Raw genomic sequence first — 17,339 nt, 5'->3', positions numbered from 1 at the left:
GGAGTCGTCCAAGAACTGTCTCTATCATGTTCAGAAGTACAAATACACATATAATTTAAAAGCCAGCTGGAATTCCTCACCTATCGCAGGGCAGCCAGGGATTTCAGAAGGGGCTTTTGAGCTGCTGCGCCTGCTGTCGACCCTTTCCTTTGGATGGAGGAAGCAGTCACATGACAGATGGGCTCATCTTGCTCGCCCATCAGCAACATGCAGGCTGGGGCTGATGGGAGTTGTGGTCCAAAACATCTGGAGGGGCACCAGGGGGGCATAGGTGCCCCAGAACCTGTAATATGTGATTGGACGGGGGTGTCACTGTGGCCTAAACCACTGAGCCTCTTGGGCTTGCCAGTCAGAAGGTCGGCAGTTTGAATCCCCACAATGGAGTGAGCTCCCGCTGCTCTGTCCCAGCTCCTGCCAACCTAGCAGTTCGAAAGCATGAATTATAATAATAATAATAATAATATTAGCAGCAATTATTATTATTATTATTATTATTACCTTGCCCATCTGGCTGGGTTTCCCCAGCCACTCTGGGTGGCTCCCAACAGAAAAAAATGTGACCGAACATCCAAAGTTAAAAAGCTTCCCTATACAGGGCTGCCTTCAGATGTCTTCTAAACGTCAGACGTAGTTGTTTATTTCCTTGACATCTGATAGGAGGGCATTCCACAGGGCGGGCGCCAATACTGAGAAGGCCCTCTGCCTGGTTTCCTGTAACCTCACTTCTGACACCCCTGACCACTGGTCCTGTTAGCTAGGAATGATGGGAGTTGTAGTCCCAAAACAGCTGGAGGGCTGAGTTTGGAGATGCCTGATCTGGAGGGCACCATGTTGGTTACCCCTGTAACCTCACTTCTCGCAGGGAGGGAACCGCCAGAAGGCCCTCGGAGCTAGACCTCAGTGTCTGGGCTGGACGATGGGGGTGGAGATGCTCCTCCAGGTCTACTGGGCTGAGGCTGTTTAGGGCTCTAAAGGTCAGCACCAACAATTTGAATTGTTCTCGGAAACGTACTGGGATCCAATGTAGGTCTTTCAAGATCGGTGTTATGTGCTCTCGGCGGCCGCTCCCAGTCACCAGTCTGGCAGCCGCATTCTGGATTAGTTGTAGTTTCTGAGTCACCTTCAAAGGTAGCCCCACATAGAGCGCATTGCAGTAGTCCAAGCGGGAGATAACCAGAGCATGTACCACTCTGGCAAGACAGTCCATGGGCAGATAGGGTCTCATCCTGCGTACCAGATGGAGCTGGTAGACAGCTGCCCTGGACACAGAACTGACCTGCCCCTCCATGGACAGCGGTGAGTCCAGAATGACTCCCAGGCTGCGCACCTGGTCCTTCGGGGGCACAGTTGCCCCATTCAGGACCAGGGAGTCCCAGGGAGACTTCAAATCTGGTCCAAAATGATTTGACAGCATTTTCTCCCTGTAATGCTGCACAATGTCTCTAGATGGAGTTGTGCCTTTATTTGCCTTTGCATCCCATTCACATCCACTCAGTGCTACCTGCAGCTGGAACATAGGAAACTGCCTTTGCTGAGCAAGACCATCTCGCAGGAGGACCAGTCTCCGAGCAAAGAAGGTTCCTGCGTTCTTGCTGCTCAGAATCAAAATTGTTTCGGTTTGCAGGCAAGTCGTTAGAACTCAGGACAGAATAACATTTCAACCCACAGCTCTGCCCTAGGGCATGTGGAGCTACAGAGTGCCTCTGAGCTTTTGGGGAGTACCTTTGCAGGCAGCCAGGAACCTGTAAAATGGTCCATTTTGCGCTTTTCTGTTGCAAACCGCCCTGCGACCTTCGGATGAATGGCGCCATAGAACTTTAATTAACAATTAGAAGAAGAAAAAGCATCCAAACTTTGGCGCTTGCTACATCCAGGCCTGCAAGGAAGCTGGCTTTCTCATTAGCAGAAAGGTCAAGCTGTTTTGCTGCTTTGAGGTCTGGGAATGGCTCCAAATTAACCTCTGTGCATGATATTAATAAGGAGAGAGTGAAAGGCCACCATTTCAATGGGGAAGGAAAAAGGCAGGCTGGCAGCTTCTGAACCCCAGGCTGGGAGCAGCAGGTGGCTGGCTCCCTGTTGGCGTCGCGATTGACGTACGCCGACCTTGGTGGAGGTATTGGGTCACAGATCAGGTACCCAGGTGGGTCTTGGGTCAGATCCAGCTCTGGTGCTGATGGGAGGTCAGAAGCGATGCACGTTAGCAGAAGTACACTTGATGTAAGGAGGGGGGGAAAGAGATCTATTGGTCCAGGTGATGAGAGATGCCTTGGAGGAACTGCGGGGTTGCAGGTGGGAAGGCAAATAGGGACAAATAAAGTCGGCAGCAGCTCCTCCCAATACTGTTGTTGTTTAGTCATGTCCGACTCTTTGTGACCCCCTGGACCAGAGCACACCAGGCACTTCTGTCTTCCACTGCCTCCCGCAGTTTGGTCAAACTCATGCTGCTAGCTTCGAGAACATTGTCCAACCATCTCGTCCTCTGTCGTCCCCTTCTCCTTGTGCCCTCCATCTTGCCCAACATCAGGGTCTTTTCCAGGGAGTCTTCTCTTCTCATAAGGCGGCCAAAGTATTGGAGCCTCAGCTTCACAATCTGTCCTTCCAGTGAGCACTCAGGGCTCATTTCCTTAAGAATGGATAGGTTTGATCTTCTTGCAGTCCATGGGACTCTCAAGAGTCTCCTCCAGCCCCAGAATTCAAAAGCATCCATTCTTCGGCGATCAGCCTTCTTTATGGTCCAGCTCTCACTTCCATACATCACTGCTGGGAAAACCAGAGCTTTAACTATACGGACCTTTGTCGGCAAGGTGATGTCTCTGCTTTTTAAGATGCTGTCTAGGTTTGTCATTCCTTTCTCCCAAGAAGCACGCGTCTTTTAATTTCGTGGCTGCTGTCACCATCTGCAGTGATCATGGAGCCCAAGAAAGTAAAATCTCTCACTGCCTCCATTTCTTCCCCTTCTATTTGCCAGGAGGTGATGGGCCCAGTGGCCATGATCTTCGTTTTTTTGATGTTGAGCTTCAGACCATATTTTGCGCTCTCCTCTTTCACCCTCATTAAAAGATTCCTTAATTCCTCCTCACTTTGCAAACCCAGAATATAGTTCCAGTTACAGATAGGTAGCCGTGTTGGTCTGCCATAGTCAAAACAAAAAAAAAATTCCTTCCAGTAGCACCTTAAAGACCAACTAAGTCAGTTCTTGGTATGAGCTTTCGTGTGCATGCACACTTCTTCAGATACACTGAATATAGTTATGCAGGATAAGAAAAGCCAGGGAGAATCTGCTCAGTTTACATCACTGATGCAGGGTGCAGAATACTGTAGAACAAGGATGGGGAAATCTCGAGTCTCCTCTGTCTTGGGACACCCCCCAAACACTCTCCCCTGAGGCCACACCTCTCCTTCCTTCCTTCCTTCCTTCCTTCCTTCCTTCCTTCCTTCCTTCCTTCCTTCATAGTGTTTATTAAATATCTTCTGTTACAAAACAAACAAACAAGGAAAAGTACACATTGCGTCTCCATTTTTTATTCATAGTCTTTTTCACCGTTTGTTTTCGGTATGAGACAAGGTTACCTAGGAGGAAAGGTTGAAAATCGTCCCCCCTCCCACCCTCCTGCTGTAGGATTTGTGCTCCACGACTGCGAGATTTTCACTTTAGCGCTGACCGCAGACAGCTGTGGCTACAAAGCGCCTCTGTCTATCATGGATTATACAGCCGTGCTGTTTAAAAATAAGTTTTGCACCGTCATACAATAAAGTCCTGCCCGTACCTTGGATGCGAGAAGGGATTGTTTTCTTTCAGGGGCATAAATACATAAATCATTCTCCTCCGCCGCCAATTGCCCGATAAGTCATAAACCCAAATCTCCGAATGGTGTTTGGCCAAGTTTTTAGCAAGCCTCCCCAGAGAACGAGACATCTCAATGGGGTCCCTCTGTTTTGTATCTCCGCTCCCTGGTTTTACAGTCCTGAGAGGTCAAGCTAATATTTGCTGAACAAATAAGGTTTCTGTCTTCGGTTTAATAGACTGACACTTGGGTGAAAAGTGTCAGTTCTGATGAACAAATCAGGTAATGGCTCATGGCTGGGGAAGCAAGAAGCTGCTGGTGAATGTGCAGAGAAAATATCTCGCGCTGAGCCAAAGAAAACACAGAGGGCTATTAAAGGGTGAGTAATTGAGTGGCACAACAGCTGTGCAGAGACGTAACTTTTCATGAAAAAGGAGTGGACCACTTTTCTGGGATTTCTGAGCACCTTGTTATTTCTGATTGGCTTCTTATAAAGTTTCTTGAAACAAGAAGAGGGGAAAGAAATGGAGCAAATGGAAGATAATGAGTGAAAAGGTAAAGGTAAAGGTACCCCTGCCCGTACGGGCCAGTCTTGACAGACTCTGGGGTTGTGCGCCCATCTCACTCAAGAGGCCAGGGGCCAGCGCTGTCCGGAGACACTTCCGGGTCACGTGGCCAGCGTGACATCGCTGCTCTGGCGAGCCAGAGCCACACACGGAAACGCCGTTTACCTTCCCGCTGGTAAGCGGTCCTTATTTATCTACTTGCACCCGGAGGTGCTTTCGAATTGCTAGGTTGGCAGGCGCTGGGACCGAGCAGCGGGAGCGCACCCCGCCACAGGGATTCGAACCGCCGATCTTTCGATCGGCAAGTCCTAGGTGCTGAGGCTTTAACCCACAGCGCCACCTGTGTCCCATCTAATGAGTGAAAGCATCACCCAAAATTATTAGTGGAGATTGAATTTGGTGCTGCACCCCCTGAGCTACGGTCCTACAATAGACTAGCCAACAAGTCATTTTAATATTTGCACACCAGTTTGACCTTCAACAAAAAGTTGCAGCGTAAAGTGCTTCTGGTCCAAGTTCCCGGCCAAACCCTATTCCAGGATACTCCACCCCATTCCTGTTTTCTGTGGCCTCAACAGCAAGCATTTGGCACCCACTGAGCATGCTCAGTCCTGGACTGTTTTGGGTGGCATCCACCCCTTTATGGTGCCCCATCCTTATTATGCCAGGGGTAGGCAACCTAAGGCCCGGGTGCCGGATCCGGCCCAATCGCCTTCTCAATTAGGCCAGCAGACAGTCTGGGAATCAGCATGTTTTTAGATGAGTAGAATGTGTGCTTTTCTTTAAAATGCATCTCTGGGTTATTTGTGGGGCATAGGAATTCGTTCATTTTTCTTCAAAATATAGTCCGGCCCATCACAAGGTCTGAGGGATGGTGGACCGGCCCACGGCTGAAAAAGGTTGCTGACCCCTGACTTATGCAAACCTTGATGTTTCCCTGAGCCAGCTGATACCTTCTGCTTGTCCGTGAAAGACCGTGTTGATTGGCTGACACTCTGGCAGTTGGTCACCTTCTGCTGGCAATGGCTGATTTATTGACGTGTGTGGCCGAGCAATTTTAGGCAATCCCCCTAGAAAAAGCTCAACAACCCTGGGTAATCCCCTCCCCAAATAAAGCTCAACAACTCTGTGCCATCTCCCCTCATTTTCTTAAATCAGAGTCCCCCAGAATAGGGGACGTCTTATACATGGGGGCGTGTTATAGATGGAAAAGCACAGTATATTGTTATGGTTGTATAAGGATCCATATATATAGGGCTGGATTCAACTAACCTGTTCCGCTGGCAGAAGTTAGCACAAGTTAGCTTTCCCCCTTCTCACCCAACGCCTTCCCCAAATCCACTCTAGGAGGTTGGGGGAAACCCCAGGACAGCATATCAGTGAGAGATTAGACAAGCAGAACAATCTCCTTCGCCTCCACTGGATTCCACCCTTAGGATGAAATGGGGTCCAAATGTCTCCTGATTCACTCCTGTCCTTTCCATCCTTCAAACCTCCCAAGCGCTTCCTTCATCTCTTTTTGAAATAATTTTTACAGTCATACCTCGAGTTGAACGTGCTTCGGGTTGAGCACGTTCGAGTTGTGCTCTGCAGCAACCCAGAAGTAACAGAGCGCATTACTTCCAGGTTTCGCTGCTCGCACATGCTCAAACGCTCAAAATGACGTCATGCACAGACGCGCCGTCACATCTTGCGTTCCATTCGGGATGCGAACGGATCCCGTTCACAAGGTACCACTGTATTTGATTTTACAACTATAAAATGTTAACAGTACAAAATACATAACCACCTTCAGAGATTTCTCCAAATCTAGAGACCCCTCCATGGGTCCTATTGTCAACCTTTTCAAATGCGTATTATTTTGTCATCCAAACTTTATATCTCTCCATTTTCATCCACAATATTTTCTACATTCCAAGTGTCACTTTGAATTGGGCCTGGAAACTAATTTTTAGCCAGTGCAGTCGGTATAATATGCTCAGACTGTCTTGCTCCGGTGAGCAAACTGGCCACTGAATTCTACACCAGCTGACATTTCCGAACCGTCTTCAGAGGCAGCCCTACGTAGAAAGCAACGAGAGACTGAGATCCATCCATGGACCAAAGGTCTGGTTCAAGATCAAGCGGCCGCAAGAGTGCAGGGAGAACTGTACAACTTCGGTTTCCTCAGGGTCAGAGGTCCTTAGGGCAGTTCTGCCAGGTTCTGTGAGTCATCCCAATAACTCCCAAGAAGACCACCTGGATCCTTTGCTCATGACATCCCTTCCCAGACGGCCATAAAACCCCGTTCCGGCAGCCAAACTCTCAGCGCCTTACAAGCTGCCCAGACCATGGCCCGTCAAGCGGCAGACAGACCCTTCCCCTCACAGCCTCTGCCCAACCTGTTGGGTCTTCTCATTTATCCTTGTCACACATGCACAAAGACATTCCTTCCAATATCTGGTTGCTTCTCCTCAGTGGAAGTGCTCCAAGCCACAGACCCCCCCCCTTCCTCCCCGTTCCAACTCAAGGCTGATGTTCTCAGCTTGCTTCCAAAGGCCCATTTTGTGCTGGGAGCCCGACTCTCACTTGGCGTGTGATTTTAATTAGATTCTGGTTACGCCGCCTGGCAGATGTGGAATGTGGCGTGCTCTCTCTGTCCAGGTGGGGTAGAAAAACAACGCAACCCTCTTATTAAATCCTCCTGTCGTAAAGTGTGGGGTGTGTGTGTGAGAGAGCTCTTGTTCCCTAAGCCCCTTAAACACAACCACCTTTCTTAAGTGCTTAAAGGTAAAGGTAAAGGGACCCCTGACCATTAGGTCCAGTCGTGACCGACTCTGGGGTTGTGGCGCTCATCTCGCTTTATTGGCTGAGGGAACCGGCGTACAGTTTCCAGGTCATGTGGCTAGCATGACTAAGCCGCTTCTGGTGAACCAGAGCAGCACACGGAAACACCATTTACCTTCCCACCGGAGTGGTACATATTTATCTACTTGCAATTTGACGTGCTTTCAGAGTGCTAGGTTGCCAGGAGCAGGGACCGAGCAACAGGAGCTCACCCCGTCACGGGGATTCGAACCGCCGACCTTCTGATCAGCAAGTCCTAGGCTGTGTGGTTTAACCCACAGCGCCACCCGTGTCCCTCTTAAGTGCTTAGTGCCTTTTCATTTGATTATACATCCCGTTTGCTACGTATAAGGCCCATAAGCTGAGATACAGCTGTGTTTGACAGGCAGATTTTTGGTTTGCTATCCTAAAACTGGCAGAGAACAACCCAAAGGGGAGTTAAGGTGCTGCAAGGGTACCAAAGTCACTCTCCTCTTCCTTGCGTGGAGGTGAGTCCCAGTATTAGAGGTTACTGCCCACACACTTCCACTCCGCTTTCTGCTTGTGTGGCGACACCTCAGTCAAACCACCTCTTACTGTTTTCTAGCAGAGTTTTCCCTGGAGGCAGAGGACAAGAACAGGAGTCATACTCAAATTCACAGTCAAAAGCTTCTTTATTGCTTGACTGGTAGCACAATCATTTCTATTACTATTATATACGAGCTATTTACTTTCCTTCTTTATCTGGTCTGCCCCGCAGAGGACCTTAACGTCCATGAATAACCATAGTTTAGAGGTCCCGGTCCCTAAGGAAGTCAGACTATCCTCCACCAGGGCCAGGGCCTTCTCAGTGATGGCTCCAACCTGGTGGAATGCTCTGTCCCATGAGACTAGGGCCCTTCAGGATTTAACCTCCTTCCGTCGGGCCTGTAAGACAGAGCTATTCCGCCTGGCCTTTAATTTGAATTCAGCCTGATCTTTTATTTCCCTTCTCTTCCCTCCCCCTCCCCTTTTATGAAGATTACCCTCTCTCAGACCCCACAGCTAATTCTCCCCTGGCTTCCTTGCTGGCCCAATTAGGACCAATTCAGCCAGCTAGCCCTGGGGATTAACTGATTTTTGAATTTTATTGTTATTCATGTTTTTATACTGTATTTTAAGCTGCTTTTTTTGGTATTATTATTATTATTATTATTATTATTATTATTATTATTATTATTATTATTATCTCTCCAGCACGGTATAATCTCAGTCCAGTAATTAACAATCCTGAGGCAGCAAAACTCGCAGTATCCGTGTGGCTGTCCCATGCTGTTTTATCAACCTGTGGTTGAGGCTGAGGGTGGCCAGAAGGGGGCACTGCCGCTACCCCTTCTGTTCCCGGGGTGCGGGCACCCTGCCCCTCAAACACAAGCCCTGCACCCCTTTGCCAACTGAGTCAAAGCTTTCCATTCCCTGAGGGCTCCTGTCAACGATAGCAAGAATTCTGTTTCCTCCGGGCAAGTTCCAACTATTGGAAAATTAAAAACCCACCCAATAGAATGAAATTAAATTAAAACGTCCCAGAGTGCCAAGGCTTTGTGAATGCACAGTGCGGGAAGATGCTGGTTGCAAGCTTCCAAGAAATTAGAAAGAAGAGTGGCAGGTGCCAAGAACATTAAAGGAAGAATCCTGTCTCTCTCCTGCTTAGCATTACACAACCAGCTGGGGGTTGGCATCTCTGGAGGGCGCAGGTATCACGAGAAAACCTCGTGGTCGCATGCCTAAGGCCCAAACCAGCCCCAAAGCCTCACAGACCCCAAAGTTTCTTGCCTTCCTCTGCCATTGCCATTGAATCCCTTCTAGTCGGGATTCAGGCCTCATCATGGGACTGAAACTGCCTTGGTCGCACTGGTTGATGATCTCTGGCAGGCTAGGGACAAAGGTGAGAGCTGTTTCCTAGTTCTGCTGGATCTCTCAGCGGCATTTGATACCATCGACCATAACATCCTTTTGGACCGTCTTGAGGGGCTGGGAGCTGGGTGCACTGTCATACAGTGGTTCCGCTCCGTCCTCCTGGGCCATGTTCAGAAAGTGGTGGTGGGGGATGAGTGTTCAGACCCCTGGGCTCTCACTTGTGGGGTGCCTCAGGGTTCTGTCCTCTCCCCCATGCTTTTCAACATCTACATGCAGCCACTGGGAGAGATCATCAGGGGGGTTGGGCTGGGTGTTCATCAGTATGCGGATGATACCCAGCTCTACCTCTCTTTCAAATCAGAACCAGTGAAGGCGGTGAAGGTCCTGTGTGAGTGTCTGGAGGCGGTTGGAGGATGGGTGGCGGCTAACAGATTGAGGCTGAATCCTGACAAGACAGAAGTACTGTTTTGGGGGGACAGGAGGCGGGCGGGTGTGGAGGACTCCCTGGTCCTGAAAGGGGTAACTGTGCCCCTGAAGGACCAGGTGTGCAGCCTGGGAGTCATTTTGGACTCACAGCTGTCCATGGAGGTGCAGGCCAATTCTGTGTCCAGGGCAGCTGTTTACCAGCTCCATCTGGTACGCAGGATGAGACCCTTCCTGCCCGCAGACTGTCTCACCAGAGTGGTGCATGCTCTGTTTATGTCCTGCTTGGACTACTGCAATGCGCTCTACATGGGGCTACCTTTGAAGGTGACCCGGAAACTACAACTAATCCAGAATGCGGCAGCTAGACTGGTGACTGGGAGCGGCCGCCGAGACCATATAACACCGGTCTTGAAAGACCTACATTGGCTCCCAGTATGTTTCCGAGCACAATTCAAAGTGTTGGTGCTGACCTTGAAAGCCCTAAACAGCCTTGGTCCAGTATACCTGAAGGAGCGTCTCCACCCCCAGGAGCTGGGACAAAGCAACAGGATCTTTGTCTTTCTGTTATAGTGCAGAACATCAGGAGCTTGAAAGCCCTAAACGGCCTCAAAGGCCTAGTAGACCTGAAGGAGCGTCTCTACCCCCATCGTTCTGCCTGGACACTGTGGTCCAGCTCCAAGGGTCTTCAGGCGGTTCCCTCACTGCGAGAAGCCACGTTACAGGGAACCAGGCAGAGGGCCTTCTCGGTGGTGGCACCTGCCCTGTGGAACGCCCTCCCACCAGATGTCAAGGAGAAGAACAACTACCAGACATTTAGAAGACATCTGAAGGCAGCCCTGCTTAGGGAAGCTTTTAATGTTTGATGTATTACTGCATTTTAATATTTGGTTGGAAGCCGCCCAGAGTGGCTGGGGAAGCCCAGCCAGATGGGCGGGGTATAAAGATATTATTATTATTATTATTATTATTATTATTATTATTATTATTATTATTATTATTATTTCCAGCTTTCTCGGGCTCCGGCTGGGTCCTGTCACAACCTTGCCAAAAAATTTCATTCCAAGGTGTTCCGATCACACCCAATATTGTGGGTCTGTCCAGGCTCAGGATGGTACCTCAGGTTCTTCTGTTTTCGTTACGAATTTTGTGCTTTTATGTTGTGACTGCCCTGAGACCTGTGGTTTAATCTAGGTCGTTTGACATGCCTAACTTCTTACGTATTGCCCCAATCCTTGTACATGTCATTACAACGTTTGGCATGACTCAGAAGGGCACGGCGGAGGTCTGTAAAACCATTTGCTATGCAAAGCGAAGGCGTCAGAAAGAAATTCCTCTCTGTGTGCGTTCATAGAGTCGTATAATTCTCACACCTGCAAGATCGCCTTACCCAACATGTGGCCCACACAACCACTTAACTCTGCAGAACCAGCAGAACTGTTATAGATGCCACATAATACCCGTTCTGCGTTTGTAAAAACTGGATATTTTAATGTGGCAAAACCTGCCCTCTGGAACTCCCTGCCACTTGACACCAGGCAGGCACCTTCACTGTACTCTTTTCAGCACTTGAGAGGAAAAAAACTTGTTTAGCCAAGCCTGCCCAGACATTGGTCTATGTTTTAATCTCTTTTTCATTGTTTTTGGTTTGCTTCTTCTGTTAAATTGCTTTTAAATTGTTGTTTTTTGAAATATTTTTAAAATATATATTTTATGGTGTTATAACTGTCTTTAACCTACATCCTGTGCCCTTTTAAAATGTGTTGGGGGAGATTTGGGTTGTTGTTGCTCTTATTTGATTACGTACGGTACTTTGTGGATTTAAATTCAGATTTCGTCCTGCGAAATGTCCTGATACCTGCAGGTATAGGGGGTAATAATAATAATAATAATAATAATAGTTTTATAGAGCATTTTTTACAGACAATTTTATTGTTTTATTTTCTTGCTGTAAACCGCCTTGTGTGTAGTTTTTTTAAAAATAAAACACCTTTATTGAAAGTTCAAAAAGTACATAATTATATGTGCACTAAACATGGTGAGATGTAAATAAGAGAGAGAGAGAGAAAAGAGAAACAGAACTCATGTAGAAGGGAAAATAAAGGAGACCCCAAAATTGTTTATTTTACAAGGTTGTTATTGTAGTTCACCAGATCTTAACCTATTACAGTATTTGAAAGAATGGATTCCGAATAACACTGAATTTGTCCATGACAAGTCTGTGTTTATATGCAAGTTGTTCATATTTTGCAAGTTTGTATAAGTCTTCGATTCAATCATGGAAGGGAGCTGCATTTTTCTTTTTCCAATTCATCAGCATCAGTCTTTTTGCTGTGGTAAACTGCCTTGTGCGTAGTAATATTGAAAAGGTAAAGGTAACCCTGACCGTTAGGTCCAGTCACAGACGACTCTGGGGTTGCGCGCTCATCTCACTCTATAGGCCGAGGGAGCCGGCGTACAGCTTCCAGGTCATGTGGCCAGCAGGACTATGCCGCTTCTGGCGAACCAGAGCAGCGCACGGAAACGCCATTTACCTTCCCGCTGGAGCGGTACCGATTTATCTACTTGCACTTTGAGGTGCTTTCGAACTGCTAGGTTGGCAGGAGCAGGGACTGAGCAACGGGAGCTCACCCCGTTGCGGGGATTCAAACCGCCGACCTTCCGATCGGCAAGCCCTAGGCTCTGGTTTAGACCACAGTGCCACCCGCGTCTTTGCTGTGGTAAACCACCTTGTGCGTAGTGATATAGAAAAGCAGTACACTACAGTGGTACCTCGGGTTAAGTACTCAATTTGTTCCGGAGGTCCATACTTACCCTGAAACTGTTCTTAACCTGACCACAATGGCTTGGTTCAGAGGCAGGAGTCCTTGAAATACCAGCTTCTTGGAGGGGAGAGAATTGCTGCTTTCTCACTCAGGTCCTGCTTGCCCAATTCCCATCAGGGCATCTGTTTGGCCAGAACAAGATGCTGCATTAGATGCCTCTGGCCTGATCCTGCAGGGCCTTTCCTGATCTCTCAGGGGTGATGTCATTTCTGCAAAGGATGCGCCAGGGCTGCTTTCTCTTTCCTGTATCTTTGTAGTATCTTGCAGTGGTTTGTTATTGTTGTTTTGAGGGCATGACAATCCCTCATTTTCAGTTTCCAGGATCTTTCATCCCTGGCACCACAGAAACCTTTTGACGCTCACCATATGGCAGGATGTTGCTGTGCTGGGCTCAGGAATGACGGCAGAAGCTGAAATCCGTTCCCCAGAGGGGGAAGGCATTCCAGAAACAGCCACCCACTCAGTGCCAGAAACGGCTCAAAGCGCCCACGGCCGGGCAAGGGCTTCCAGCACCCAAGAGCTGTCTTTTCTCATCCCACCCACCCACCCACCTCGGGCTGCCAAGCATCTTGCTTTTGCTTGCTGGTGAGACGCAGTCAGTTCGCGGGAAATCAAAAGGTTGGAGCCGATTATTAAAAACTGGGTTCCGGGAAGCAGTGACAGCTCAGCGAAAAGGTCAATTCCCCTGAAGGAGGAAAGCAAATAATGCAAGGATAGGAGCAGCGCCGGATTGACGTATAAGCTAAACAAGATATGAAGGGATGCGGGTGGCGCTGTGGGTTAAACCACAGAGCCTAGGGCTAGCCGATCAAAAGGTCGGCAGTTCGAATCCCCACGACGGAGTGAGCGCCCGTTGCTCGGTCCCTGCTCCTGCCAACCTAGCAGTTTAAAAGCAAGAAGTGCAAGTAGATTAATAGATACTGCTCCGGCGGGAAGGTAAACGGCGTTTCTGTGCGCTGCTCTGGTTCGCCAGAAGAAGCTTAGTCATGCTGGCCACATGAGCCGGAAGCTGTAAGCTGGCTCCCTCGGCCAATAAAGCGAAATGAGCGCCGCAACCCCAGAGTCGGTCACGACTGGACCTAATGCTCAGGGGTCCTTTTACAGGGAGTCGCGGGCGGGTGGCCATTCCCCAGTTTTTTAAAACCTCTGCGCATTTATGTTTCACAGGGTGTGAAAGAAGGGCTTTGCACCTTTATACAATATGCACGTGTACTTGGGCCCAGGGTCTTTTGCCTCACCACCCCCACTACTGACTCCCTGTTGCTACTCGGGGGGGGGGGGGAGTGTCCCCAGATTCATTGAAAAAAATCTGGTAACCATACCATGAATGTAATGAAGGAATAAATGAATAAACCCTGCAGTGAAATGGGATGATGCAGAAAGGGAGCTGTTTCTGCCTCGGTTTTCCCTGGAAGCGGAGGAAAAATCCACTTGGCAACCTTCTCTAATCCACCCCATGCCCCAGGCCTTGCGTTCCGTTTTTTTATTTGCAGGTGCAATGTTGCGTAATGGATGCCTTCCTTGCTCTGCCGAGCTGCACTGCAGATGGTCAACATATCGAGAGAAGCCAGCAGGAGAACACTTCAATCTCCCAGGACATTCAATATAGGATCTCAAAGCAGCTGTCTTATTACAAAAGAATTTCAGACTTGAAAGAGAAGTTGCTGATTTGGGAAATGATATACAATGAACTGGACACGGGTGGCGCTGTAGGTTAAACCACTGAGCCTTGGGCTTGCCGATCAGAAGGTCGGCGGTTCGAATCCCCGCGATGGGGGTGAGCTCCCATTGCTCGGTCCCTGCTCCTGCCAACCTAGCAGTTTGAAAGCACGTCAAAGTGCAAGTAGATAAATAGGTACCGCTCTGGCAGGAAGATAAACAGCATTTCCATGCACTGCTCTGGTTCGCCAGAAGCGGCTTAGTCATGCTGGCCACATGACCCGGAAGCTGTACGCCGGCTCCCTCGGCCAATAAAGCAAGATGAGCGCCACAACCCCAGAGTCGGTAACGACTGGACGTAATGGTCAGGGCCCCCTTTACCTTTACACAATGAACTGGCCTCCACAGTCATTTCTTAACTCCACAAACCATGTTTATGGAAGACAATCTTACTGGGCTAAGAGTGATCGCCAACGAGAGAAGAAAGAGACCTGTTCAGACACCTTTCGGCACCTGAAAGCCTGGCCAATTAAACCGTGTGGAAAACCCGCAATGATGTGGCCCATTTTATGAAGAAAAAGTTTGCATAATGATTAGCAACATGACCTGTGATGTCAATGCTGCTGGCGATGACTCACTGTTGTTCAGAAAAGCAAGTCTGGGAACATATGAACAGCAGGGAACGTTCTTTCATATGTGGCGGACTTGTAAAAGGGTAAAAGAGTATTAGGAAATGATCCATAATGAATTGAAAAAAAAATGTTTAAAAGTGCTTTCCCCACCCAAAAAACAGAAGTCCTTTCTGTTGGGGGTAATTCAGTCTGAAATTCCCAGGTGTCAAAAAAGGTTGTTTATGTATGCCACTACCACGGACTGTGTTTTGTTAGCCCCCAAATGGAAAATGAGAGAGGTCCTAACTAAAGAAGAATGGCAACTTAAGTTGACAGAATATTCACAACTCGCAGACTTAGCATATCGAATAAGAGACCAAGAAGAAGATACGTTTAAAGGAGATTGGAAAACATTTATTAAATATATGGGAAATAATTGTATATGGCTGAAAACGCTGGCAGCATTAGGAAAAATTCAACAGTGTAATCAAGTTTTGATTTGATGCAATAATGGAATACTTAAAGGTATAGTTTCTGTAAAATATTCAGGGATTTATGATATGTAAAATGAACCATGGAAAGAGAAGAAGGGAAGTCACTGATATCTTAAGGATGTAAAATGAGTATTTGAAATTGTAAAACAGAAAACTTAATAAAATTATATACAACAACAGCATGAGACGAGCCTGGTGGATCAGGCCCGTGACCCATCTAGTCCAGCATCCTGTTCTCACAGTGGCCAATCAAATGCCTGTAGGAAACCCGCAAGCAGGATTCGAACACAAGAGCAACTCTCCCCTCCCGTGGTTTCCAGCAACTGGTACCTAGAAGCATTGCTGCCTCCAACTGTAGAGTCAGAGCTTCTCCTTCTCCTTCTCCTTCTCCTTCTCCTTCTCCTTCTCCTTCTCCTTCTCCTTCTCCTTCTCCTTAATTTTGTATCTTAATAATTAAACATTCAATCTTATATATCTGCTTAGCTTAGTTTAGTTTAGCTTAGCTTAACTTAACTTTGTGAAATCAGTCTATACATATCAATACATATCTATACATATCAATAGCTCACTGGAAGGACAGATCTTGAAGCTGATGTTGGGAAAGATGGAGGGCACAAGGAGAAGGGGACAACAGAGGACGAGATGGTTGGATAGTGTTCTCGAAGCTACCAGCATGCGTTTGACCAAACTGTGGGAGGCAGTGGAAGACAGGAGTGCCTGGCGTGCTCTGGTCCATGGGGTCACGAAGAGGCGGACATGACTAAACAACAACAGTATTGGGAGGAGCTGCTGCCGACTTTATTTGTCCCTATTTGCCTTCCTATTTGAAACATTTTTTTCCAGTTCCTCATGTATATTTCCCCCAAAATTCCTAATTTTATCACATTCCCACCATACATGATATAAGAATCCCTCTGATACCTTACATCTCCAACACAGATTTGATGTTAGTTTATAAATTTTAGCCAGTTTTACAGGGGTTAAGTACCAACATTAGCCAACATTCATACCTAGAACTTGGCTCCGATGATGATGGTGATTGCCAAAACACCCAGAAACATGCCGTAACTTAAAAGCATAGAACAAAACCTCTTTTGAAGTCTGGTTCTGGCAAAATTTGGAGATTGTGCCTTCTGTGCCAGCTTTTGTAGGGATACTAAATCTGATTGAATTGTGTGTTTTTCAAACGTTCTATGCCTAATGGCAGTTCCTGGTACCTGTAGGGGCCATGGCGGGGGGGGGGGGAGCATTGAAAACCTTGCCTGGCGTTCTTCTTTTCTTTTGCAAAGGTGCCACCCGCATCCTCGACATTTACTGGCAAAACCATCAGAGAGGTTCCCAGACTCACAGGTGCAAGCAGATCAATAGAGACTCCTGGTTGGTGTTTTTGATCACACAATTCACCATGGGCAAAAAAGAAAAAAGGGGAAGGGAGAAAAGGAAATCGCAGGGAGGGTGAATAATGACTGCAGAACTGGAAGCGACTCCAAAGGAGAGGTTCAAGGGCCTTCACAAAGCAAGGCTGTTGTTTGGCTGGCAAATCTGGCTTAAAATTTCTCCTGGCAGCAAAGCAGATACAGAGGAGATATCTGGGGCAGGTGTTATAGCTCTGCTTTACGGAAGACACTCCTCTGTTTGAAGGGCTGTTGGAGGCAATCCTCATTTGAAAGCAGCATTAACACATTAGCTCAGGGCCCTCGTATTTACGGGACTGCCTCTCCTGGTCTGCCCCGCAGAGGACCTTAAGGTCCATGAATAATCATAGTTTAGAGGTCCTGGGCCCTAAGGAAGTCAGACTATCCTCCACCAGGGCCAGGGCCTTCTCAGTGATGGCTCCGACCTGGTGGAACGCTCTGTCCCATGAGACCAGGGCCCTTCAGGATTTAACTTCCTTTCGCAGGGCCTGTAAGACAGAGCTATTCCGCCTGGCTTTCAATTTGAACTTAGCCTGATCTTCTATTCCCCTTCCTTCTCTCCCCCTCCCCTTTTTATGAAGATTACCCGCTCTGGGATCCCACAGCTAATTCTCCCCTGGTCTCCTCGCTGGCCCAAATAGGACTAATTTAGCCAGCTAGCCCTGGGGATCATCTAATGTTTATTGGATGGATTATCCCCCTAAATTGATTTTTGAATTCTGAATTTATTGTTATTCACGTTTCATGCTGTATTTCATGCTGTTTTTTGTTGCACCAATTAAGTGTTTTAAATTTGTTGTTAGCCGTCCTGAGCCTGGTTTTCTGAACCGGGAAGGGCGGGATATAAATAAAAAATTATT

General features: G+C 47.9%; 1 long non-coding RNA gene across 1 annotated transcript in view; it reads left to right on the top strand.

The window, feature by feature from the left end:
* LOC310843969 overlaps window positions 1-17,339 on the top strand; it is a 336,267-nt gene that overhangs the window by 57,648 nt on the left and 261,280 nt on the right. The window lies entirely within an intron of this gene.

Source organism: Podarcis gaigeae (genome assembly GCF_964106915.1).
Source record: "Podarcis gaigeae genome assembly, chromosome: 4".
Taxonomy (NCBI): domain Eukaryota; kingdom Metazoa; phylum Chordata; class Lepidosauria; order Squamata; family Lacertidae; genus Podarcis; species Podarcis gaigeae.
The sequence above is the reverse complement of the archived record's forward strand: the minus strand, read 5'-3'. Positions and strand labels throughout refer to the sequence as shown.